Consider the following 27,302-nt stretch of genomic DNA (forward strand, 5'->3'; position numbering starts at 1 on the left):
CTAAATTTCTTATTCTTAACTGGAACACAAGTAAGGTGTTTTAATCAATTACAGACTTCCCAAAACTTAAAAGAAAAACAGTGAACTGGTGCCAAACACGGGTTCAGTATGGGCAACCTGTGCAGTCCAATTAACAGAAGCTTTAGAAGTCACAAATATCTAGTAATCGTTATATTATGGACACACCCACTAAACTTTGCACAATTTTGAAGTAAGCAATAAGAAACAAACTTTGCTTTATTGGAAGCCATGTGCATTTCTTGGAACAATGTTGCTCAAAACTGTGAACTATTTGATAACGGAATACATTTGATCAAAAGCCTTTAAGTACCCCAAGGGGATTTTTCTCATTCTAATGATGGATAAATTGAATTGCTTATTTAAACTGTCAGTTTTAAATGAGGGATTCCATTGATATTGGCAACAGTAGACAACATTGTTGTGAATATAATCAAATGGAGATATTTGCAAGCAAAGTCACACTGATCTGCAAATCATTTTGCTACCCAAGAAAAACCGTCAGCCAGAAGTAAAAGTAGTAATTCTTTAAATAAACCTTCCATTACAGAAGAAGCTAAAACAGCAACAACCTGAGCACTCTTCTCGTCATGTAATCATAACACACCACTCGGCCCTGCTATGAACCTTTTTCTGGAATACCTGTCAAAATACAAGAAAAGTGGATCCCACCTTTCAAAAATAAGGATGGGGGGTTGAATTTTCCAATTACAAAACTGAGAGTCCTACCTCAATTGTGGGGTAAGTGTTTCATAAACCTTAATTTTAGGGGTTTCATAAACCTTAATTTTAGGAAGGAATCTGACACTGTCCTCAATAATAGACCGATTCAGAAGATGAATGCCCGCGAGACAGCTGACAATGTAAAAGGCTGAATTGATGCATCATTGTATAATGGTGTGTGGGGTCTTCAGATTGGAAACTGGATGTCAGGGGAGTCGGCGTTGGTTTTTTAAAAAAAAAAAATTGACTTTAGAGAACTGGATATCGTCCACAGTATCTAAGTTTGCAAATTATGCAAAATTGGCCAATAATGCTAAACAACATGCTGTAATCCACAGGGATATGAAAGGGTAGATCAATGGGAAGAGAGATGGGAAATAGAACCTAACACACAATTGTAAAGTCAGAAAATTAGGTAAAAGAAAACACATTACAAATATATGGCAATGTGCTTAAGATAACTGAGCAGGAAAGAGGTTTGGGGATAAAAGCAGAAAATGTTGGAAATACTCAGCAAGGCTGGCATAATCTGTGGCAAGAGAAACTTCTGGTCAACACCTTTTCATCAGAACCTGGGGGAGATCTAGTGAATTGGTTATTAATACCATTAGTTCAGTATTAATGGGTATTCAAGAAAACAAATAAAGTGTGTGTATCTTACAGGTTTAAAAAGATAGATGTTAAAGTTTACTAAAATCATATCTGTAGTTCCGAATTCAGCTTTAACCTCAAATTACAGGAAGGATATAAATTGTTGCAGAATACAAAGGATAGCTGTGAGACTTACTCGTGTTATTAGAGGGATGACTTATGAGAAAGATGAGTGAGACAGGATGATTAAAGTCTAAAATCTTGATGATTTGGATCCAGGAAGTTCTGTCAGGCAAAGTTTAAAGTTAAAGTTGTGTTTTTAAAAAATAGGAAATTTAGGTGAACAGTTTTTAGTACTAGGGTGGTTATGAAACAGATCATCAGCACAGGCGTCGAGACAAAGCTGTTACAAGTTTTGAAAGATAACTTGAATTAAATTCTAGTGTTAGCTTCGACATCAGTCATAGGTTTGAGAGTTCAAGTCTCACCTTAAGCTTCACTCATATTCCAAACTGACACTTTAGTGAAGGAATGCTGCATTGTTAAAATCATCGGGGCAGATTTTTAATTTGCTGTCCAGGCCCAGATTGGCTTGGAGATTTGCAGCCAGTTACAGAAACCAATGTTAATTTCCTTAAATTCAATGGCTGACAAGGTGCAAATACAATCTGATCTTTCAGATGACAAGTTGCAAAACAGAAGTCCCAGCCTGCCTGGATAGGTTCCATGGCACTATTCAAAACGCAAAAAATAATTCTCATGTCCTGGCAGATTAACAGATGACCTGATTGTTATTCATTTGCCGCTGTGGAACCTTGTGCCCAAATTGGTTTCTGTGTCTGCCTGTACCGACACCGTAGCATTGGTAGTAAAGCACTTTTGGATGTCTTGAGGATACAAAAAGATGCTATCAAATACAAGTTGCTTTTTTTTCTTTCTTATTAAATTGGCTACAGGACTACTAAATTCGATAATCAAAATTTTAAAAGAATAAGTAGATAGATATAGGCCGGAATTCTCCAGCCATTAGCTGGCGGCGGGATTCTCTGTACCTGCTGACAGCACACCCTTGGGTTTCCCGGCAGCGTGGAGTGGCTTCAATTGGAAATCCCATTGACAGCAGCTCCCTTTCAGCGTTAAATAGCGCATCATGACCCTCCGTCTAAACTTGCAAAGAACCAGCAGGCAAAGGTCGAGAATGCCTACGCCCCAACCCTCGATGCAAATGATTAGTCCAAAGAAGGCTTTTACTCCACCCTGGACACCATACGTTCTAAGATTCCTAAGGAAGATAAAGATCATCCTCCTCGGAGACTTCAGTGCCAGGGTTGGAAAGGACACCAAAATCTGGAAAGGAATCATCGGAAAGGAAGGATGTGGGAATTGTAACACCAATTCCACGGAATACTAGCACGGAATACTAGTTTGTCATCACTAACACACTGTTCTACCAGAAAGACAAGTTCAAGGACTTCCTGAAGACATTCCCAGTCAAAGCACTGGCACATGATCAACTTCATCACCCTCCGATCCTGAAAGGATGCCCTCATCACCAAAGCGATGACCAGTGCAGATGAACGGGCTCATCCGCTCCTCTATGTCCAGCAAACTCCACCAGAAGCAGCAGAAAGTGAAGAAACAGCTCAGCCAACAGATCAACATTGAACAGCTTCAAGAGCCAAGCATGCCAGCGAGCCTCAAACAATATCTTCTCCCAAATCTCCGAAGTGTCCATTCTAATGAAGTGGAGGAAAACTCGTAAGAGCTGAAGACAGCAATCATCTCAAACTGCAAAGAAACCAGTAAACACCAAAACTGGTTCAACGAGAACAACAACATCATCCAGATCTCATTGACAAGAAGAGGGCTCATCAATTATCCAAGGCGGAGGTACAAAGAAGAACTAGGGAAATCAAGAACAAATGGTGACTGAGAAAGATAAGGAGCTGCAACTCCTCGCATGGCACCCAGGGCTTCTGCAGTGCCAACCAAGGCAATTTATGAACCCAATACCCTCGGCCTCAAACTGGTGTGGAGTAAGCACGGAACCCTCGAGAGGTGGGGATAACATATGCCTTCGATAGAGAGAACACTTCAAAGAACTCCTAAAGCATGGTGCAACCATAGATGAGGCTGAGTATTCGGAAATCCCCCATCTCCCCATCAAAGATAAGCTTGGACTCCTACCAAGTGTGACAAGGTCAAAGCCACCATTAAATGCATGAGGCATGGAAAAGCCGCAGGAGTGGATGGGGTCCCAGCAGAGATTTTCAAACTTGGAGGTCAACCATCATCTCCATCAGCTGTTGCTGAAACTTTGGGACAGAGAAGAAATTCCTGCTGACTTTAGAGATGTTATTATCACCACTATCTTCAAGAAAGGAGACAATGGAAACTACAGAGTAATCTCCCTACTCTCCATCACCAGAAAGATCATCACCCAAATCCTGCTAGCCACCTTTTCCCAGTCTCTGGAGAAATCCTTCCAGAAAACCAGTATGGATCCCACCAAATGGTGAAACAGCAGACATGATTTTCGTTGCTCGGCAACGAATGCTAGGAGCAACATTAACCACTCTGACCAAGGCTTTTGACTCAGTCAATCAGAAGTACTATGGAAGACCCTGTCAAAGGCAGGCTGTCCAGAGAAATTCATCAACATCCTCCAACACCTCCACAACAAGATGTCAGAGACAATTCTCACTGACAGAAATAAGGCAGAAATCTTTGAGGTCAAGACTACAGTCAAGCAGGAATGCGTCATCGCCCCACCATTTTCTCCACCTTCATCATCATTATCCTTGACCTTGTCAAGAACAAGGACATCGTATACAGGATGAATGGAATGCTTTTTAACCTCAACAGATTGAAATCCAAGAAGAAAACTACGCTGACATTGCTCATGGACCTTCCGTATGTGGATGACATAGTCACCTCCACTCTCTCAGAACAGAATCTCCAAGCCATGTTTGACGCCTTCATGGAAGCATACCGAAGAATCAGTCTCAGCCTCAACCTCAAGGTGATTCAAGTCCTTTACCAACCTGCCCCAGGGCAAGATCCGGACTCTCCCTCCATCAAGATCAATGGAGAATCCCTACCAAATATGGAATATTCTCCATACCTGGGTAGCCACCTCTCCTCTAAGGCTGATATCGATGCGGCGATCCAACATTGTATCCAATCAGTGAACGCCTCCTTCAGATCCAATCAGTGAACGCCTCCTTCAGATGCCGAAGGGCGAGAGTCTTTAATGACTTCAACATCCGTGCTGACACCAAGATCCTAGTGTACAAGGTGGCTGTCCTCCCATCTCTTCTATACGGCTCAGAAACTTGGATTACGTACAGACGCCACCACAAGGCCCTGGAGAGGTACCATCAACGCTGTTGGTTGCTGAAGAAGAAGGAATATTTTCCACTTGTCTGGATGAGTGCAGCTCCAACAACACTCAAGAAGGTCAACGACCATCATTTACAAAGCAGCCCGCTTGACTGGCATCCCATTGTCCACTCTAAAGATTCATTCCCTCCATCACTTGTGCAAATTGGCAGCAGTCGGTTCCAAACCCTCAGCCTTGGCCACCAAGAACAAGGCCAGCAAATGCATGGAACACTGCCACCTGAAAGTTACCTTCCGAGCACGACAAGCATTCTGACTCGGAATTATATCATTGATTTTTCACTGTCTCTGCGTAGAAATCCTGGAACACTCTTCCTTCCAGCATTGTGCATTCACCTACACCAGATGGACTGCATTAGAGAATGGCTCACCACCATCTTCTCAAAGGTAATTAGAGCTGGGCAATAAGATTCACCTCCCAAGAATTAATTTTTTTTAAATGTTAAAAATTAGCAGCATACAAAGTGCCTTGATGGCCCATGGGCCCATGGCATTTCATTCTACTGACAAGGATGGAATAAAAAAACTTCTGAAGAACCGAAGTAAAATGGATGAATAAACAGCGGAAGTCATACTCTACCCAACATCATCTGCTTTTAGTTATCAACCAATACTATATAGTTAAGAAAATTTTAACATGACAGTAATTACAATGACATTTAGGGGATTGCAGCATATAAACATGAAAACTGAAAGTGAACTGTAGCAATGTATCAAGTCATTAAAAAAAATGAACAAGTGTGGAAATTGGGCACGTGCACGATTGAGCCTGCTTTTAAGTCAAATGCCTGGTGATATCCACTGGAGCCACAATTACAATATGTGAGATGTTGAATGTTTAGCTCTGAATACCTACTGTCCTTGTGAGTGTAAAGGAAATCTTTGGGAAGTAGAGGAAGTGGTAGTGAGAGGAGAATCAAAGCAAACTATTTCATATGAGTTTTTAATTTTCTTCCAAGCAGATTGAACCAAGGTACAGGATTGACACAATCCATCAAAAGTATTATGGCTGACTGTTATGCAGAATCTCAATATTAGATTACATGGCAGGACTGTGATAGGATTTTTCCCCCAGCAGCATTTTACCATGTTCTATTTAATATATATTAAGATGTATGCATTCTCATGCTGCTTTTGATGCTTACTAATTTTAAAATATATGCATCTGAATTTGTAAGTCTCTCATAGCTTGTTTCTCTTCATACAATCTCTCAGCAAGAGTATCCCACTACTTTTACGAAAAAGGTAGTCAAGAAAAACCAGTTAGGCAAGGCAAATTATATTGGCTATTGTACAATTTCTCAAGATTAGAATCATTATATGAAAGTAAATTTGAAATGATTTGACTTATATCATTCCAGATACAAAAGTCGCAAATGCACCATATTCAACGTAGGCATGGCTTTGTTTTTCAATGAATTAAAAAGTCAGAGTCTGTCGGGCCAGAAGAAAAGCATGACAGAGGTAGGTTGTGGGTCAATGCGGTCAATTCTCATTGACATTCCAATTGCATTTGGGTAGCCAAAGGTGGGAAATCTGGAGGTTATATTAGCTTTGACCACTCTAACACTCCCAGAGGATTGGTACAAGTATAGGCCTCATAATATGTCTACCCACCATTAAGAATGGAGAACAATGAAAATAAATAATATTGCAACATGCATTTGAATTCATTGTTGTCAGTTTGTAGCTACAATATTTTCTGTATTAAACAATTAGAAATATTTTTAAAATTAGTTTTACATTTGCAGCTGGGCTGATAGCTGAACCTGCCTCAGTCAGGGGTAAATACAAAGATTTCAAAATAGTTAAAACTATGCTACCCTAGAAAAGCTCACTTTGAATGTACATAATATCACAACACAAGTGCCTATTTACATTCACAATCGGGAAGCCATCAAACATCTGACTGCCCATGGTCTGATAACTCAAACAAGTTTATCTAATAGGCAGTTAAATCATACAAATCAGGAAGGTTCCAGTTAAATCCCATGTTTGCCATCTACAAGATGTACTGCAGGGACACACCAAGGTTCCTTAGGTAGTACCTTCCAAACCCACCATTACCATCTAGAAGGACACATCAGGTTCCCCTCCAAGTCACTCATCATTATAACTCGGAAAATATCGTCATTCCTTCATTGTTGCTAGGTTAAAAGCCTGAAATTCCTTCCCAGGTAGCACAGTGGGTGTACCTACACCTCAAGGACTGCAATGGTTTCAAGAAGGCAGTTCGCCACCACCTGCTCAAGGGCAACTAGGGGACGGGCAATGAATGATGACCTGGCCAATGACGCCAGAATTCCATATATGAATTTTTTTAAAGTCGCAGCTATGCTGAACTAACCAGGGTGGCAGGATTTGTAACCATTGGCCTCATCAACCCCAAGCTAGCTTTGGCAGAGGGAAAGGCAGCAGGGTTCTTACACCTAATTGTCATCCGAGAACTTCTGAAAGTGCATTTGTTCACGCTAAGAAAAAATGAGGATGAGAAGCAGAGTGGGTTAGGGGGGCAGTTGAAAGAAATAAAAATGACTGCTCATCTCCTTGCAAATTAAGCAATCATTATTCAGAAATTAAAAAGTCATTAACATACTATAGTTCTTAGAGTGACAAGCAACATGTAGGTTACAATGCAACAAAAACAAATCAACCAGGAATGCTTTAATCCTAATTACGTTTAAATAGGGGTGAGTAGCAGTTGCAGACAGTCGTCAGTACTCCCAACAGGATTTGCGGAAGAATTACACTGTGGGACCTAAAGAAACACAATAACACAAGAAAAAATATTCCACTTTTTGTTAATAAAAAAGATATGTGAAATCACGCCAAACTTAATGAACCAAAATAAAAAGAAATCTCAAGGAACTTCATGTAAAGTTAGTGCTAAAAAGAGTCCATCTGTTTTACAAATCAGCAAACAAGGACTTGTTGGAGAAGCAGCAATCACTCTCACACAGACTCTGAAAACATGAAAATTGTTAGCGTTTTATTTAAAGCTATTTATTTGGAACAAGACCGTACCTTTATCCGCTGATTAACTAGGCATGAACCGATGCCTAAAAGAATGCTGGATTTCCCTCTTCATATCCGAGGCCAAAACCTACAAGTTGCCATCCTTTTGTAATTTCCCTCTTTCAATTTAACTTGGTAATTAAAGAGAATTGGAAGTAACAGCACCTAAATTGGTCACAGCAAGCAAGAACAATACTCAATAGATAAAACACGAGAAAAATGGCTAAAGTTTAGAAACTTGCAAGTTAAACCAGGAGTTCCTACAGTCTCTTCAGCTGAAAGCCTGCAGAGCCAGCTGCACACTGGCTGCAACCCCCTACAGCAGATGGTGTTCACACATTCTCTCCAAGCTGAATTCCTCCGTGACAGCCAATCACCAAGGGCTTTTCAAGAGACTGCATTCAATAGCCTCGCGTCTCACAGACAACATTACAGCTTTCGACAATGGGAAAGCATACAGACTAACAGCTATTCCAGACAAAAGTGGGACGTGCTTTTAAAATGGAGAATACATAATAGAATAAGCACCTGTTTAGGGAATATTGCTACATACAAATACATTTGCCATTAGTATTTCAAAAGACTTCATGTAAGCAAGCACATTATTAAAAAATCTTGTCTTTTATTGTGCATATAATTCAAAACAGAAACTTCATATTAATGGACCTCTGAAATGAACTGGCAAAAATCAACGCTTAACTGTTGGTGACTATGTATGGGTGGATGGTGGATTCCTGGATCCTTTTCTTTGATGTTTGTATTTAAAATGCTGAGGGTTGTTTGGGTGGTTGGTGGGAGGGAGGAATTGTTGGCCGGAGGAATTGTTGGCCGGAGGATTGACATTGTATTTGTTACCGTTGATTGTTTGTTGGTGGATGTAAATTTGGATGAAAATGTGAAAAAGGAGAATAAAAATATATATTTTTTTAAATCTACGCTTAACACAAATTAAATATGGTAATTAACATAGAATTGTGCCATCAAGCAGAACATCTAGACTTGTTAGTTTGTTGTACAATCAACTTCTACTGAATATATTGCTGGTGTTAATTCCCCAAGAAATTATTCCACCCAATATCAAAATTTTAATTCTCGTGTTCTCATGTGGGCAGCACGGTAGCACAGTGGTTAGCACAGTTGCTTCAATGCGCCAGGGTCCCAGGTTTGATTCCCGGCTTGGGTCACTGTCTGTGCAGAGTCTGCACAATCTCTCTGTGTTTGCATGGCTTTCCTCCGGGTGCTCCGGTTTCCTCCCACAAGTCCTGAAAGATGTGCTGTTAGGTAATTTGGTTATTCGGAATTCTTCCTCTGTATAACCAAAGAGGCGCCAGAATGTGGCGACTAGGAGCTTTTCACAGTAACTTCATTGCAGTGTTAATGTAAGCCTAGTTGTGACAATGAAAATTATTATTATTGTAAAATAGATCATCATAGGCGGCACTGGCTGCTCTCTGGCACCTTCCGGGTGGACACTCGGGGAAACAGGACATCCCTCTTGGCCTCCGCAGCATCTAGGAGCCTTCCCAGGTCCGCGTCTCCAAACCTTGAGGCAGTCATGTCGGCGCCATGGGTACGAGCTGAGGGGGTCTGGTTGTGCAAGTGCTGTTTAAGTGCTGATCTACCTTGTTAGTGGAGAATCGTTCCCATAGTGTGATTTCTATGTATGTATTGTCTGATGTTGGTGATGGTTTTTCTTTTTAATTCTGTGCCTATGTGCTTCACACTATACGGCAATATAAATAAATAAAAATATATGGGAATCATGTGGGCTGATTAGCTCAGTTCTCCACACAGATCAGATGAACACCAATAGCATGGATTCAATCGCTGTTCTGGCTGAGATAGACTCTGGGCCTGCCTCCTCATCCATTCTGTAGTAAGAAAAAAAACATCACTTTGCTGTAGTTCAGCAACTAATTGCCAACGACCTGCCTTTGGGCATCGAACTGAAGTTATGGGATTCATACGAACATTAAGAGGAGTAGGCCACTTGGCTGATCGGATTGGAACCTTAACTCCACATTTCCACATTCCCTTCTACCATAAAAAAATGAAGGAAATTCTCCCAAATACAATGCAAAATTTCCTTTTCAAGCAATTTTTAAACAGGGCAACTATTTCTCTATATAGACATAAGTGTACTTGACAAATATCATTAACAATTACTAGTTAGAAATATGGCAAATCAGCATTAGGTAACTGTCACCTGCAGTACAGTAATATCCCACCATTTATGATTTTCTGGCAAATTAACTTATCCTTGTATACCAGTTCACCGATTGAGGGCCCAAATTTTCACTTATCTGTGGTTTTAAGAATGCAAAATAGAAGCCAACTTTAGAAAATGCAGGAAAAAAAACGTCTAAATTAAGTTTTTAAAAAAGTGACAATGGCATATGTCCTGCAGTAAAATTGCACACTGCCCGTGCGTCATCTGCCATTGTTTGCACATGGGGTGTTCCTTGTTGCTGTGTTTTGATTACTGATCACAGTCCACCTCTACCCTCAAGCACTAAGGGTGACAAATTTCAAATTTTTATTGTTTTATTAAACAATTTTGCCAGTAAATTGACGTCAGTAGTCAAACAATTGGCCTCAAAACCCGAGCTCGAATTCGGGGGAAGGAAGAAAAACAAGCAGGTTGATGTTGGGCGAAGATGGGATGTACTTCTTGAAGGCAAAAGCAAGACACGTTGCAGCAGAAAATAATTACAAAAATGATCACAATGTAGTCTTGGCACATGCAAATAGTTAAAATTACTGACAAACCAGATTATTCAATTGTCTCCTCAGCTTATAGACACATGGAAACACATACCCGTCTATTTTAAGGCTCATTTTGCTACAACAAACGCTTGTATTTATATTGTTCTTCAAGTATTAGAAGGGCTACATCCAAGAGGTTGATTTCCTTCAACCCAAAGCCTTCTTTAAAGTGGACAGTGAGAACCATTGCATTAGCCACAAAACCATAACCGTGTGGCCCAACAGTCTTAACACACAGTGGATGCAAAATTCAGTCCTACAAAAGTGCACTTGTGACTCAGCAACAGTGTCAAAGTATTTCACAGTTTTACCTCCATAAATTAGGTTTGCTATAATAGAACTGACGTCGAAATCTGAACCTTTGTCGTCATACAGTACCTTGGTAGGCCTTACTCAAGACTTTGTTTCCAGCAGTCTTATTTCATACTTTCAACTTCAACCATAATCTAAATTTATTCAACATTTTACTATTTTGGCCAACACAACATTTGTGGGAGGGTGTGCCCTTTAATTCAATATAAAACATCATGTGATATAATTGTAGAGTAGCATGTTGTAAATACTTTCCATAGTAGTTAAACTTAGTTTGTTAACCAGCAAAAACATTTGAAATTTCTACTCACTAAAGTACATCTACTTGGATTTAACACATATATATATATATATATATATATATGTGAAAAATAGTTTTTCTTATTTTCCAACAGCAAATGATGATTTGTGCAAGAGCACAAGTCAAAAGGTGAGATTTTTAAAATGTATCCAGAAACAAAACTTCATTGGGATTAGATACAAATGTTATGGCCCAGGGTTTAGAGAACCCCAAAATGTATCATGGAGTTCACCTGACCCACAACTTTTAATAGATTGTGGTAAGGGGAGCACACGGCCCACTCTACAGGTGTGGTACAGCAGAAATGGAAAAGTATTTTTTAAAGCAAAACAATGTTTATTCTATGAATTCAAGTTAACCTTTTTAAAACATACAGTGAACATCTTAGCAACCACCAATTCAAATACAACCCCCAAAGACTATAACACTAAGTAATTCTTAAAGCTTTCCTTTTAATATCCATAAGACTTAAAACACCTTTTAACAGAAACACATTAGGTTTACATTCACTACTGAGAACATTTATAATTCTGAATTCACCAAATGATCAAGAGTTAGTCTTTTCATGGCAGAGAGAACAACAGTACACCTGCTCTGTCTGGCTTCAGCTCCAACACTGAAAATGAAACTAAAACACCCCCTGCAGCCTGCTCAAAAACAAAAGTAAAAAGCTGACAGACAGCCCAGCTCCACCCACACTCTGACATCACTGCAGTAATAAACACCCATTTCTTAAAGGTACTCTCACTACAGATATTTATATACACACCCTTTATAAACACTCATTTCTTAAAGGTACTCTCACATGACATCTCCCCCCCCCCCCCAAGAAAAAAAAACCATCAACTTCAAGATGGTTTCATTTTCCACCTTTTCAATATCCTTTAAGAAATGCACACAGTAAATATACTTTTTCGTTTCAAAAAACAACACGCAAACAGGTATAATAATATAGTCCTTTTTTTTTTTTCTTCCTCCAACGGAAATCCTTCGCGATTGATAGTCTCTTTGAACAAGAAGGTCCCTGCACGATCCGTGCATTTCTCTACGCCTTGGCATTTCTCTTTAAAGTCAGATACTTTAGTTCAATCTGATCACAGAGTCCCTTGTAATTCTCCAACACAGGAGAATTGGTTATCACTGCTTTCAGGCAGTCAAATGCCTGTTCAAAGTCTGCTGTCCACTGAAATTTTTGACGTTTCTTCAGAAAGTCCATCAGTGGAGCAATCACGCTAAAAAACGTTTGCACAAATGTTCGATCAAATCCACTCATGCCAAGAAATCGCATTATTTTCCTTCGTCTTGAGGGTATTGAAAACTCCTCAATAACTGTTGGTTTCACATCCTGTGTGACCATTCGACCCTGTCCAATTGTATGACCAAGGAAAATTACTTGGGCTTTTCCAAATTCACTTTTGGCTAGGTTTATCACCAAACCCGCCTCTTGAAGTCGATCGAATAACTCCATCAGATGTTTTAAATGTTCGATCCATGTCTGGCTGAAAATTACCAGATCGTCTATGTATACCGCGCAATTGGGTAATCCTGAAACAACTTTGTAAGTTAACCGTTGAAATGTGGCTGGGGCGTTTTTCATGCCAAATAGCATAACTTTGAATTGGTATATACCATCTGGAGTCACAAAAGCTGAAATCTCCTTTGTCCTTTCGGATAAAGGTACCTGCCAGTAACCTTTTAAGTAAATCCAGTTTGGAAATAAAAGCTGATTGTCCCACTTTCTCAACGCAATCCTCCAAACGTGGGATAGGATAAGAGTCCGTTCTTGTAACTGCATTAACCTTTCTATAGTCCACACACAACCGTTGGGTACCATCTGGTTTAGGTACCATCACTATGGGTGAGCTCCATTGGCTACAACCCATTTCAATTATGCCATTTTTAAGCATACTCTCAATCTCCTTGTTAACCTGTGCCAATTTTAAAGGGTTAAGTCTATATGGATGTTGTTTGATTGGAACAGCATTTCCCACATCCACATCATGTATAGCCATTTTAGTACTTCCCAATTTATCTCCACAAACTTGCCCATGTGATATCAATGACTCTTTCACGTCAGCCCGTTTTTCCTCTGGAAGGTAACTCAACAATTTATCCCAATTTTAAAGAACATCCTCGTTTTCCAATTTAATTGGAGGTTTGCCAAATTCACAGTCATCTGGATTTGGTTCGTCACTTTGAGTTAGAATCATTAAAACCTCCTCCTTTTTCTCTTCTCTTTCAAAGTACCTTTTAAGCATATTCACATGACACACTCGGTGAGTCTTCCTTCTATCTGGTGTTTTTACCACATAATTCACCTCACTTAATTTCCTTTCAATCTGATAAGGTCCACAAAATCTAGCTTTTAAAGGTTCACCTACCACTGGTAACAATACTAAAACTTTATCTCCACAGGCAAAATTACGAACTTTAGACTTCTTATCCGCTGCCCGCTTCATCACGTTTTGTGCAATTTTTAAATGTTCTCTAGCCAATTCTCCTGCTCTATTTAATCGTTCCCTAAAATTTGACACGTAATCCAATAATGTAACTTCCGATTTCTCTCACACCAATTCTTCCTTCATCAATCTTACCTCATGACCAAAATTTGGTTCAAAAGGACTAAATTTGGTTGACTCATTAGGTGCATCACTAATTGCAAACAGTACGAATGGAATTCCTTTATCCCAATCCTCTGGATAATCTTGACAATAAGCCCTCAACATTCTATTTAATGTCTGATGCCACCTTTCTAATGCTCCCTGCGATTCTGGATGGTACGCAGTTGAAAAGGGCAGAAGAAAGGGGCAGCACGGTAGCCTTGTGGATAGCACAATTGCTTCACAGTTCCAGGGTCCCAGGTTCGATTCTGGCTTGGGTCACTGTCTGTGCGGAGTCTGCACATCCTCCCCGTGTGTGCGTGCGTTTCCTCCGGGTGCTCTGGTTTCCTCTCACAGTCCAAAGATGTGCAGGTTAGGTGGATTGGACATGATAAATTGCCCTTCGTGTCCAAAATTGCACTTAGTGTTGGGTGGGGTTACTGGGTTATGGGGATAGGGTGGCGGTGTTGACCTTGGGTAGGGTGCTCTTTCCAAGAGCCGGTGCAGACTCGATGGGCCGAATGGCCTCCTTCTGCACTGTAAATTCTATGATAATCTATGAAATTGTTTTATTCCGAAGCTATCCATAACTTCTTTGAATAACCTGGAGGTAAAATTCGATTCTTGATCCGATTGTATTTCTGTGGGTAGTCCGTATCTAGTAAAGAATTTAAGTAATTCCTCCACAATTTTTTTAGCTGTAATATTACGTACTGGAATGGCCTCTGGAAACCTAGTAGACACATCCATTATCGTCAAAAGATATTGATTCCCACTTTTCATTTTAGGAAACGGTCCTACGCAATCAATTAGGACCCTTGTAAAAGGTTCCTCAAATGCTGGAGTGGGTATTAAGGGCGCTGGTTTTATCAATTTAACTACATCTTTATGTAGTCCAGGCCAATAAAAATGTTTTTGGATTTTAGCCTGAGTTTTCCTTATTCCCAAATGACCTCTCACTGGTACCTCATGTGCAACTCGCAACACCTCCTTTCTATACCCTACCGGTAATACTACTTGATGAACTTCTGCCCATTTTCATCTGCCTGCATATGTAAAGGTCTCCATTTTCTCAGCAAGACATCACTTTTACAGTAATAACACTCTGGTATACACTCAGATTCCTCTTCTGTGAATGCTTTCCCATACATCCGTTTTATTTCTATATCTTTCTATTGTAACTCCGCCAATTTCCCTGAACTAAAAATATCTGCCTCATCCTCCACTTGTTCCTTTTCAACCATCTGATCAAAAATCGTTTCTGATAATTGCACTTCAACTTCATCTTCACTCTTTGATTTCTCCTCTTGTCTTAACCTGTGACTTTGCGACCTTGTTACTACACAATCCAGAAAAATCCCAGGATATTCGTCCTTCAACACTTTAGTTGTCTGATTTTCCACTGGCTTATCAACCACAGTAGGCATCACTCCCACCTGCGATCCAGCTATATCATTACCCAAGATCAACTGTATTCCTGGACAAGATAGTTTCTCTGTTACTCCTACTGCGACTTCACCACTCTTCACAGGACTTTCCAACACTAATTATAGTGTTATATAATTAACACTACTCCTCTGACCCTGAATTCCACATATTACCACCTTTTCTGGCAACATTCTTCCCAAACACACAACTCCTCATCTCTTACCATTAAAGATTGACCCGCTCCCGTATCTCTTAAAATTGTGACTTCTTTACCTGCTCCTCCTGATACGCATGAGTAAACTTTAACCACACAAGTAAATTCTTTAAAGCGATCTGGCACCTCTTATCAATCACTTCTTGATCAGGCTGTACAATCTTTTGCACTTCCTTTGCTTCACTTGGGCTTTCCTTCACCACTTTAACAAACCCCACTGTCTTATCCTGTTTTACCACATCAACCTTCCCAGGGATTTTCTTCACCCACCAACACTGTGACTTTACATGGCCTAGTTTATTACAGTGAAAACATTTGAAACTTTTCATTTCTTTTCCACCTCCTGGATTTCTTTTTTAATCTGAGGTACACTCTCCTTATTATCTCCCATCAGATCACCTTTGCCTCTACCACGTGAGTATTTCTCATGTCCGCAGTTTCTGTCCCTCACAGGCTGAAACTGACGTCGGAAACCAAGCTTTGATTTATGAACTAATTCATAATTATCTGTCATTTCTGCTGCTAATCTCGCAGTTTTCACCCTCTGCTCTTCCACATGAGTTCTCACTACATCAGGAATTGAATTTTTAAACTCCTCCAAAAGTATAATTTCTCCGAGAGCTTCATACGTTTGGTCTATTTTCAAAGATCCTTATCCACCTATCAAAATGACCCTATTGATCCTTTCAAACTCCATGAATGTTTGACCAAATTCTTTCCTTAAATTTCTAAACCTTTGGCTGTAGGCTTCAGGCACTAGTTCATATGCACCTAAGACTTTTTCACCTCCTCATACGTCCCAGATACCTCCTCAGGTAGTGATGCAAACACTTCACTAGCTCTACCTATCAGCTTTGTTTGAATCAGTAATAGCCACATGTCCTGTGGCCATTTGATTTGTTTAGCCACCTTCTCAAATGAAATGAAAAAGGCATCTACCGCCTTCTCATCAAACCTTGGCAATGCTTGGACATATTTAAATAGATCCCCACCAAGCCTTTGACTATGACGCTCTTTCTCACTATCATCCAACTGTATGTTTCCCTTTACGTCTGCCAATTTTAACTGACTGTCATGTTTCATGGCCATTTTCTGAAGTTCAAACTCTCTCTCTTTATCTTTTTCCCTGTTCTGTATCCCCCTTTCTCTTTCTTTTTGTTCTGCTAGGGCTATTCTTTCTTTTCTCCTTTTCTTTTTCTTCCCTCGCTCTCTTTTCCCCTCTCTCTCTCTTTCTCTTGCCTCTCTCTTTCGTATTCAAGCTGCTTTAATTATTTCTCATGTTCCATTTGTTTAATTTGCAACTGAATTTTTGCCATTTCCAATGAATCAAACTGTATCTCAGGCAACTTTAAATGCTTAGCCACCGCCATAATTACCTCATCTTTTCACATTTTGTCATGTTAACTGCAATGTTTTTGCCAAATCTAACAGTCTGCTTTTAGTCTCTGTCCATAAGGTACTGCGTGTGACCGTCTCCACCCCCAAAAACTTCTCAGCCTCTGAAAGAGCCATTGTCCATAAGACACTCCCTACTTAAACTCGAATACCACACCTGAAAAGTAACCACAATATGCTCACCCCTCACTGTCTTTAAGTTCACTAAGCCAATCCAATAGATAGACTTTTATTCCCCTCAAGCCCCCAATTTGTTATGGGCCAGGGTTTAGAGAACCCCAAAGTGTATCATGGAGTTCACCTGACCCACAACTTTTAATAGATTGTGGAATGGGAAGCACAAGGCCCACTCTACAGGTGTGGTACAGCAGAAATGGAAAACGTTTTTTTTAAAGCAAAACAATGTTTACTCTATGAACTCAAATTAATCTTTTAAAAACATAGTGAACATCTTAGCAACATCAAAGCAGAGCACAGCTGCAACATGACCTCATGGCTCTGAAACTCAATCCCTCTACTAATAAAAGCTAACACACCGTACGCCTTCTTAACAACCCTCTCAACCTGAGTGGCAACTTTCAGGGATCTATGTACATGGACACCAAGATCTCTCTGCTCATCCACACTGCCAAGAATCTTACCATTAGCCCAGTACTCTGTCTTCCTGTTATTCCTTCCAAAATGAATCATCTCACACTTTTCTGCATTAAACTCCATTTGCCACCTCTCAGCCCAGCGCTGCAGCTTATCTATGTCCCTCTGTAACTTGTAACATCCTTCCGCACTGTCCACAACTCCACCGACTTTAGTGTCATCTGCAAATTTACTCACCCATCCTTCTACGCCCTCCTCCAGGTCATTTATAAAAATGACAAACAGCAGTGGCCCCAAAACAGATCCTTGTGGTACACCACTAGTAACTGGACTCCAGTCTGAATACTTCCCATCAACCACCACCCTTTGTCTTCTTCCAGCTAGCCAATTTCTGATCCAAACTGCTAAATCTCCCTGAATCCCATGCTTCCGTATTTTCTGCAGTAGCCTACCGTGGGGAACCTTATCAAACACTTTACTGAAATCCATATACACCAAATCAACTTCTTTACCCTTATCCACCTGTTTGGTCACCTTCTCAAAGAACTCAATAAGGTTTGTGAGGCACGACCTACCCTTCACGAAACCGTGTTGACTGTGTCTAATCAAATTATTCCTTTCCGGATGATTATACACCCTATCTCTTATAAACCTTTCCAAGATTTTGCCCACAACAGACGTAAGGCTCACTGGTCCATAGTTACCAGGGTTGTATCTACTCCCCTTCTTGAACAAGGGGACATTTGCTATCCTCCAGTCTTCTGGCACTATTCCTGTTGACAAAGATGATTTAAAGATCAAGGCCAAAGGCTCAGCAATCTCCTCCCTCGCTTCCCAGAGAATCCTAGGATAAATCCCATCTGGCCCTGGGGACTTATCTATTTTCACCCTTTCCAGAATTGTTAACACCTCCTCCTTATGAACCTCAAGCCCTTCTAGTCTAGTAGCCTGAATATTGTCTTTTTCCTGTGTGAATACTGATGGAAAATATTCATTTAGCACCTCTCCTATCTCCTCGGACTCCAAGCACAACTTCCCACTACTGTCCTTGACTGGCCCTACTCTTACCCTAGTCATTCTTTTATTCCTGACATATCTATAGAAAGCTTTAGGGTTATCCTTGATCCTACCTGCCAAAGACAAAGTAAAAAGCTGACAGACAGCCCAGCTCCACCCACACTCTGACATCCCTGCAGTAATAAACACCAATTGCTTAAAGGTACTCTCACTACAGATATTTATATACACACCCATTTATAAACACACATTTCTTAAAGGTACTCTCACATAACACAAATGCATCATTGGTAGCAACGTCTATCTTCACATTATGGGTACCCCTCCAGCTTGTTGTGTGGCACTACGACCGTATTAAAGGAGATAGATTTCGAACAGATCTAGCAACTCAAGACTGGACATCCACAAGGCACTGTGGGCCATTAGCAACAGCAGAATTGTACTCAGTCACAAGCTGGAACCTCATGCCCAAGCATATCCCCCATTATACCATTACCGCCAAACCAGGGGATCAACCCTGGTTCAATGAAGAGGGCAGGAGGGCATGCCAGGCATATCTAAAAATGAGGTGACAACCTGGTGAAGCTACAATACAGGGCAATTAGCATGCCAAACAGCATAAGCTGTGATGCAGCTTGTGGTAGATAGAGCTAAGCAGTCCAACAATCAACAGATCATATCTGAGCTCTGCAATCCTGCCACATCCAGTTGTGAATAGTTGTGGACCATTAAACACCTCACTAGGGGAGAAAGGATCCACACATATCCTCGTCCCCAATGATGGGGACACCCAGCACATCAGTGCAAAAAAGGCTGAAGCATTTGCAACAATTTTCAGCCAAAAGTGCCAAGTGGATGACCCATCTCGGCCTCCCCAGCATCACAAGTGCCAGTCTTCAGCCAATTCGATTCACTCCCTGTGATATCAAGAAACAGCTGAAGGAACTGGATACTGCAAAGGCTATGGACCCTGACAATATTTCGACGATAGTACTGAAAGTTTGTGCTCCAGAACTTGCCCCGTCCCCTAGCAAAGCTGTTCCAGTACAGCTACAACACTGGCATTTTACCAACAATTGTCTTTTTTATTCATTTACAGGATGTGGGTGTCACTGGCTAGGTCCACATTTATTGCACATCCCTAATTGCCCTTGAAAAGATGGTCAGCTGCCTTTTTGAACCGTTACAGTCTGTGTGGAAAATTGCCCAGGGATGTCCTTTCCACAAAAAGCAAGACAAATCAAACACAGCCAATTATCACCCCAGTCCACTCTCAAAAAGCGATGGAAAGGGTCCAACAGCTGTCAAGCGGCTGATGCTTAGTTTGGATTCCAAGATGGTTGTGGTTGTTGGAGGTAAATCATCTCCGTTCCAGGGCATCACTACAGGGGTTCCTTAGAGTGGCATCCTAGGACCAACCATCTTCAGCTGCTCCATCACTGAACTTCCTTCCATCATAGTCAGGAGGAGGTTGTTTGTTGATAATTGCACAACGTACAGTATCAGTCGCAACTCCTCAGATACTGAAGCAGTCCATGTCCAAGTGCAGCAAGGCCTGAATACTAGCCAAGTAACATTCACGCCACCTCACGCCACACAGATGCCAGGCAGTGACCATCGCAAGAAGACAGAATCTAACCATCACACCTTGAAATTCAATGGCATTACCATTGTTGAATTCCCCACTACCAACACCCTCAGGCTTGTTGTTGATCAGAAACTGAACTAGCCACCTAAATACCGTGCCTTCTGGAACACATCAAAGGTAGGAATCCTGTGGAGAGTAACTCACCTCCGGACTCCCCAAAGCCTGTCTACCATCTACAAGGCACAAATCAGGAGTGTGATGCTTGCTTGGATGAGTGCAGCTCCAACACTCAAGAACATTGACACCATCTAAGACAAAGCTTGATTGGCAACCCTCCCACAAACATTTACTCCCTCCATCACCAACGCACAGCGGCAGCAGCATGTATCATTTAAAAGATGAACTGTAGGAACTCACCAAGGCTCGTTGGGCAACACCAAACATGGTTACTACCATCTAGAAGGACAAGGGCAGCAGATACATGGGAACACCATCACCTGGAAGTTCCCCTCCAAATCACTCACCATCCTAAATTGGAAATATACTGCTGTTCCTTCAATGTCACTGGGTCAAAATCCTGGAACTCCTTCACAAAACATATTGTGGGTATACATACACCATATGGACTGCCATAGTTCAAGAAGGCAGCTCACCACAACTTTCTCAACAGCAATTAGGGATGAGCAATGAATGCTGGTCTAGCCAGTGATGCCCATATCCCACAAATAAATTTTTTTTTTTAAAATTAAAAACTAGTCAATAGCTGAATTAGAGAAACCAGTCAACAAGCAATAAGAAACGCAGGCCAGCATTTAAGAACTATATGATTCTGTAAGGGCACTGCATGTGGGTCATCGCAATTCTGGCATAACATTACATCATTAAACTTAAGTTAATCTTACAGGGCACGGACGTTTGGGCAAAAAATACTGTTTCTGCTCTTTAATGTTTACTAAAACCAAAAGTATGCATCTCCACGTTTACTGAATTATATATCAATTTGATCTGATGTAATTATATGATATTTTCCTTTCAAAGGGTCTGCACAGATTGCATTAATTTTCTAACATCTATTTCCTGTGGAATTATATTGCTGGGAATAAAATAACAATGGTTTAATGGCTGTCCTTTCATTGGTCAGTTAGAAAAATGCCAGCAACTTTTCCAGATGACATGTACTTTACTTGACCTTTTTAAGACAAGGCAACAATTGAATTTGAATAGAACCAGCCACTATATCATTATGAGAAGAATTTACTTTCTGCTGCAAAGCGTACTCAGCAGAAAACAGTGTCATGCTGCTCACAAGTATCGTCATCTTATTCTCTGCCAACATTCCCATTATTTATTGTTTACTTCTGTAATGGTCTGTTGAAGATAGGCAGAGGAACATTATTGCTCCAACATCTGAATTTTGTCACATGTTTGGGTCACTCCAACTTCAACCATTTCCAAATTTAGTATATGCAAAAGTAATCAATATATAGCAGTATTTTGCTTATCCTAATTAAATACGTCATTGGCCATATTTCTTCAGCAACACGAACTGACAGTTCATGTTGCTGAATGGAATAATTTGAACATTAGAATATTAAAAACAGAACATTAATACAGGCATATTATGTTGTATATTGCTTGACCCCCAAGTACAGTGTTTAAAAAGGAACAGAGGTCAATTTTGAGCTCATTAATGCAAGGAACATGAGCGCTGAAAACATTAACTGTTTGGAAAAAATAATAAGAAATTGAAAAACAAGACAGTCCCAGAAGGTCACAATTCAATTATTTCTGCGTGTCCATTATAGCAGGGCAAAAAGAATCATGAAAGAGGACAGCAAAACATCTGTGAAATGATATCAAAAATGAGCACTCAAAGTAATTTTTTTAAACTAGGAATGAGAAGGTAAAGAAACATCCAAAAGAGAATTTCAAATTTATGGAAGATTTTTGGAATATATCTAGTTAATAATTGTTTTCCACTGTTTAGCAATTGGCAGCAAGGAGTACAAGGGGGAGTTTGGAGGTGGTGATAGGTTGGACCAGGCAGAGCAGGAGTGGTCAAGCATAACTTCTGCTGTGACCTCTTCCAGTCCCCTCCTTACCGATTGCCAGTCTGACATCTTTCCACCTCCAACAACATCACCAATCAGTAATCTCGCACAGTCCACCCTCCCATCCAGATTGCCAGTCAGAACTTTCCTACTGTAACCCACAGCCAAACCATGATCTCTCCTAACCGCCCACACTATCAGCCATTTCTCCTGAACGTCCACCCGCACTGCCAGCCATCTCTCCCGAAACCCCCACCCATTAGCGGAACTAAACTCAAAATGGGGTCTGCTCTTCTTCTTCCAGAATTTTTTGGAGCTTTCTATCAATCAAAACCCAAGAACCGGTTAAGTCCAGAGGAGTTGACTGGCTGCTAGCCACGTCCATCAAAATGAGACACCACTGGAACAAACCAAATAGCATATTGTCCTGGGAGTCTCCTTGGGCCAGACTGCATAGCACCAGGGGTGTTTCAGTGATCGTCCAGATACAAAAGTTAAAAGCCAAAAGGACAGAAATTATAAAGGAAAACAAGGGGACCGACAAGGATTGACAAGGGGTTCCTTACATGGACGATAACGTGGGAAAATGTGAAATGGTCCATTTTGGCAGGTAGAATAAAACAGCATATTATCTAAATGGTCAGAGATTGCCGATCTCAGAGATGAAGAGGGATCTAGGTGTCCTAGTGTACGAAACACAAAAGGTTAGTAAGTATAGCCTCTTGGTATGACTAATCTCGCTTTGAAGACTGTCACCATTGACAGCAAGGTTCTTTTGCTGTTCAAAATATTGGTGTAGCATCAGACTACTGGGGACATAGTCTGACCATCCTTCAAGACAATATTCTTGGATTTGAAGACATTATTTATCCTGTTTCTGGGCTTACTTTATTACTGTTCTTGCAGCAGCTGGTAGGTGCTGAGTGACTAAGAACATATTTGCTTCGACCTCCTTGATGAAGTCTAAAACCTCTTTTGCAATTTCTCGATGGTATTGGTGATAGTGTCCCTACTGCTGTTTGTCCTAACACCTACTTTATGCTGGAGATGGATCTCATGAATCTTAATCTGAATCACTAGATTCTGGGCTGCATCCGTGCAATTTCTTTTATGCTCAGACGGGTGACTCATGGTTTCATGGTCTCTTTCAACTTTGAATGTAATCTCATGACGCAGTCTGAAAATTTTCCAACCGCCCATAAAAACCTGCCAACGTTTCTTTTTCTATCACAGCATATCATTGTTCCATTTCTGTCAGTGACCTAGAGGTATAGAAGAATAGTCTCTTCTTGCCATTTTTTTTGCAATTGAAATAGTACTGTTCCCAGACCTGTAGACGATGAGTCCGCTGCTACTATAGTTGGTAACTCTGGATCATAAGATATATTCTACCAAGATTTCAGAATAGATTGTTTAATTCTTTCAAAAGCAACTTGCTGGTCCACTTTCCACCCGGTCTCTAAAGCGGTTAACCTCTGCTAAATTTGTAGGAGCTTGCCTATTTTATTCGCCATCCCTAGAAATCCTTGCAGCTCATCTTATGCTCCCTGGGTTGCAAAAATGTCCTTATAACTTTCACATTTTGCAGATCAACTGTGATCCCAGTGGCTTGTAACCTAGAAACTTAATCCTGGGTTTGGCAAAGTTAAATGTTTCAATGTTAGGCCTGCATTCTGAAAGGTTCTCTGGACCTGCAATCATGCTCCTCTCCCATGGATCCTTGTCGGAATATATCATCCACCTGGCATTTTAGTCCTTCCATGGACATTGCCCTCTGGAAAATTTCCAGAGCAGACACAATTCCAAAAAGCAACCTACTGAAACAAAGAACGACTAATGAGCATTATAAATGTGGTCAGTATTCTGAATGCTTTGGCAAGAGGTAACTGCCAAAATCCACTGTTTTCATCGAATTTGGTAATTAAGTCCTCTTGGCTAGTTTTGCTAGGCTCTCATCCACTGAGGCCATTGGATGTGTCTCACATTGCACGGATACAGCCCAGAATCTAGTGGTTCAGATTAAGATTGATGAGATACAACTCCAGCATAGAGTAGGTTTAAGGACAATGTCAAATAACATGTTTAGTTGAGTTAAATCTGCACAGATTGTCCTCTATGATCTTCGGACGCTAACCACACCTGAACACCATTTTGTTGGCATGGTGACAGAACCCTTTGCTGCTACATCTTTTGTCTTTCGACCTTGACTTTGTCCAAGACTGGGTGAGGGACTTACCTCGGGGTAGAGACAAATTTATTTAGCATCAGCTCATAGGGTGATTTTGTACACGGTCTTTGCTTTTCCTAGCCCTGTAAAAAATTTGGGGAATTTGTTTCAGAAGTCATTCTCATTAACAACTTCATCCACCTTACAAATTAATTTCAGTTTAAGCATGCCTTTCTGTTTATATAATAATATTCTGGGTTTTAATGACCGAGGTTCGAAGATTTCTTGATCTTCATATTTCAGCTTCAGTATGAGCTGGCCTTTCACTTTTAGTTTAGACCTCCCCAGGATCTTGTAATTTCAAATGAGGGCTGCAATATTATCTGTTGAGCCATTTTACTTCATCTGATAACACAAACCCCTGCTCCCGTGTCTAATTGAAACTCTGAGGTGTTCATCCATTTCAACTTTAATATTCCAATTCTCATTTTCCGGGTCATTTAGCACCCCTAGGAAATTTAATTTCTGCTCTTCCGCTTCTTTTAAAACAGTCATGTACATTGTTCCACCACTGAATATTCTTCTCATTTGTGCAGCTTATTACCACCACACCAGAAACATTTAAAATGGCACCATTTTGGCAGCCTTCGCCTTTGGTGAACTTTCCAATTCATGGTCTACAAATTAAATAGTTTTGCAAGATCTTCTCCATCGGACTGCTCCTTCCCCAAAAGTGAACACCTGATTCTGTTTTCAAAGTTCTATTCAATCTGCACTGCCTTCATCAGCATTAAATACTCCCTTGTTTGAAAGAGATCTGATAATGCTCCAAATGAAAACTCTACAATGATCCTGTTACGAATTAGCTTACCTTTTAAAATTTCATAAGTGCAATTCCTTGTCAGCTGATAGAGATCATTGATGAATTAATTACAGCTTTTGCTTGGCCTTTGTTTTCTTGTTCAGCTTAGCCCTCTCAATTATTAAATTCCACAAATGCTGAAATGAGTCAAGAGCTTGCATGACTTCATAGGGAGCTGAAGGCTCTTTAACCCTCCCCTTGATATCACACTATCAGCAATAGTTCCTACAGCATAAAGTAGGATACTGACCTGGTCTTTCTTTAACGTAATTTTGAAGCAGTTCCGTACCTTGCAAACCTTTTTCCCCAGTTGTCCCACTTCTGGGCATGCTGGACTTCTGCACTCTGAAATGCAACTGGGAACTGCAGATTACATTCCATGCTTCTGCGAGCCCTGGAATTGTTCCTGAATTTCATGTAGTTCTCTGCAGCTGCTTGCTGTTTTGAATCAGTGCTCACTGCTGTTGGCTTGGGTCACAGCTTGTTTCTGCTGTTGCTGCAATGTTCCAACAACTTGGGATGTTTTGGAATTTTTGAGTCCTTCCATAGATGTTACCTTGCTGGCCCTGTAACTTCTTTTAGTCTTTGCTGAGTATTTCACTCACAAAGGTACGCAAAGTTACTAAAGATAAACACTAGTGTGTGTCAGAGTGCTGAAAGGGGAGACTGGAAGACCAAGGTAGAATATTTTTTTAAAAAGCATACATCACAAAAATATTCTATGAATTCGATGGAAAGCACAAAATAAATGATGTAAGGGTAGAATGATTCAGTAATGAAGGGTGAATCTAATTTGTCACGGTATAGGTACAGCACCAAAAAATTTAATATTTTGCATCAGTTTCACAAGTGATATGAGAGAACACAGATGGACTAGGGAAGGATATTGCACAATCGATACAGACCAACTATAGAAAATGAATTGCCTTTGTAAAGTAAGAAGTCTTACAACACCAGGTTAAAGTCCAACAAGTTTGTTTCAAATCACTAGCTTTTGGAATACTGGTGATTTGAAACAAACTTGTTGGACTTCAACCTGGTGTTGTACAACTTCTTACTGTGCTCACCCCAGTCCAACGCCGGCATCTCCACATCATGCCTTTGTAAAGATTAGTAAAGTTCAGGGAGGATTTACGGCGTGCATCCTTGGCTGTTTCAAGAAAGTAAAAATTGATAAAGTGAAGATAGTGGGAGCTCCACAAAGGAATGCTTTCCAATATGTTTGGAGCGCCTCTTTGTCCTTCCTGACAGCCACCAACTTGCTATCACCTGGTGAGAGAGCTTTCTGACTTGGGTCTGTGCTAAAATACTTGCAGGGTCACATTGGCAAAATAGGGACTCTGATTTGCGTGACTGCATAAGGCTCATGCCGACCTACTCAGCTACCTAATTGAAGTGAGCTGTTAAAATGGTAGCCCTTTATTTTGCACCATTGGCAGTGCAAAGGAGCAACATATTTCTGACCCAAGAAGAAAATGCTGGATGATTTTATTATGAAGATTCAACTGTTGCATTAAAAACAAAATGCATATATAAAATTGCATACGTATTAGATAGAAATTTCCACCTTGTGAAGAATGTTTATTTTTCTCCCATCTGATAAAAGCGATGCGTTCTTCAAATTTTTCAACATCCAACATAGCCCAAGTGTTTCTCAATTACTGCATTTAATTAATGACAATAAACTCCTGTCAAAATAAATCTGTTGTATTTCCCAGTTCCTGCTGATAAAATCTAACCAGCAGTAATGTAACATTGCAAAGAAAGAAAAACTGTATTTGTTATTCTGAGAGAAATTAAAGCAGGGAAACTTAAAAGCGCACAAAATTAAAAAATCTTTGATCGCGTTCCAGAAAGGGGTTTCAAAATGCAACAACTGCCTTTCATCGTGGATTCACGAACTGATGATAAGTTTTGGCCATAGCCATCTGAATTCTTAGCCAACGGGCAATGATCTGTAAAAACAGATTCTGTTCAAGATATTTCTGATCAAAAGACATTAGGTCATATAATGGTAAATTATTCACTGCTTTTTACGCACAATCACAGCAATTTACAACAAGCACATATGTGCAGTTAATCATGAAAATCTAAAGTTGCAGTCTGAGGTGTGCTCCATAAGCTGCATTGAAATGTCATCACACGGTCTGGTTCACTATTCAAATATATTGAATCATGTGAAATTTCTTTGTCACCACAAGTATAGACTAAACTCACTACAAAAGTCAAATCATTCCAGTCCAAAAACACTTTCAAAA

General features: G+C 40.4%; 1 protein-coding gene across 6 annotated transcripts in view; it reads right to left on the reverse strand.

Annotated features, from left to right (window-relative positions):
• LOC140399196 (disabled homolog 2-interacting protein-like) overlaps window positions 1-27,302 on the reverse strand; it is a 1,161,885-nt gene that overhangs the window by 852,280 nt on the left and 282,303 nt on the right. For 2 of the 6 annotated variants that reach the window (XM_072488545.1, XM_072488544.1), the window contains exon 1: window positions 7,759-8,046. The exons of the other annotated variants lie outside the window; for them this stretch is intronic. The gene's annotated coding sequence lies outside the window, so the exon portion shown is untranslated. Of the gene's footprint in view, window positions 1-7,758; window positions 8,047-27,302 lie in introns of those variants that run through there. 6 annotated transcript variants of the gene reach the window in all.

Source organism: Scyliorhinus torazame, chromosome 22, assembly GCF_047496885.1.
Source record: "Scyliorhinus torazame isolate Kashiwa2021f chromosome 22, sScyTor2.1, whole genome shotgun sequence".
NCBI classification, from domain to species: Eukaryota; Metazoa; Chordata; class Chondrichthyes; order Carcharhiniformes; family Scyliorhinidae; genus Scyliorhinus; species Scyliorhinus torazame.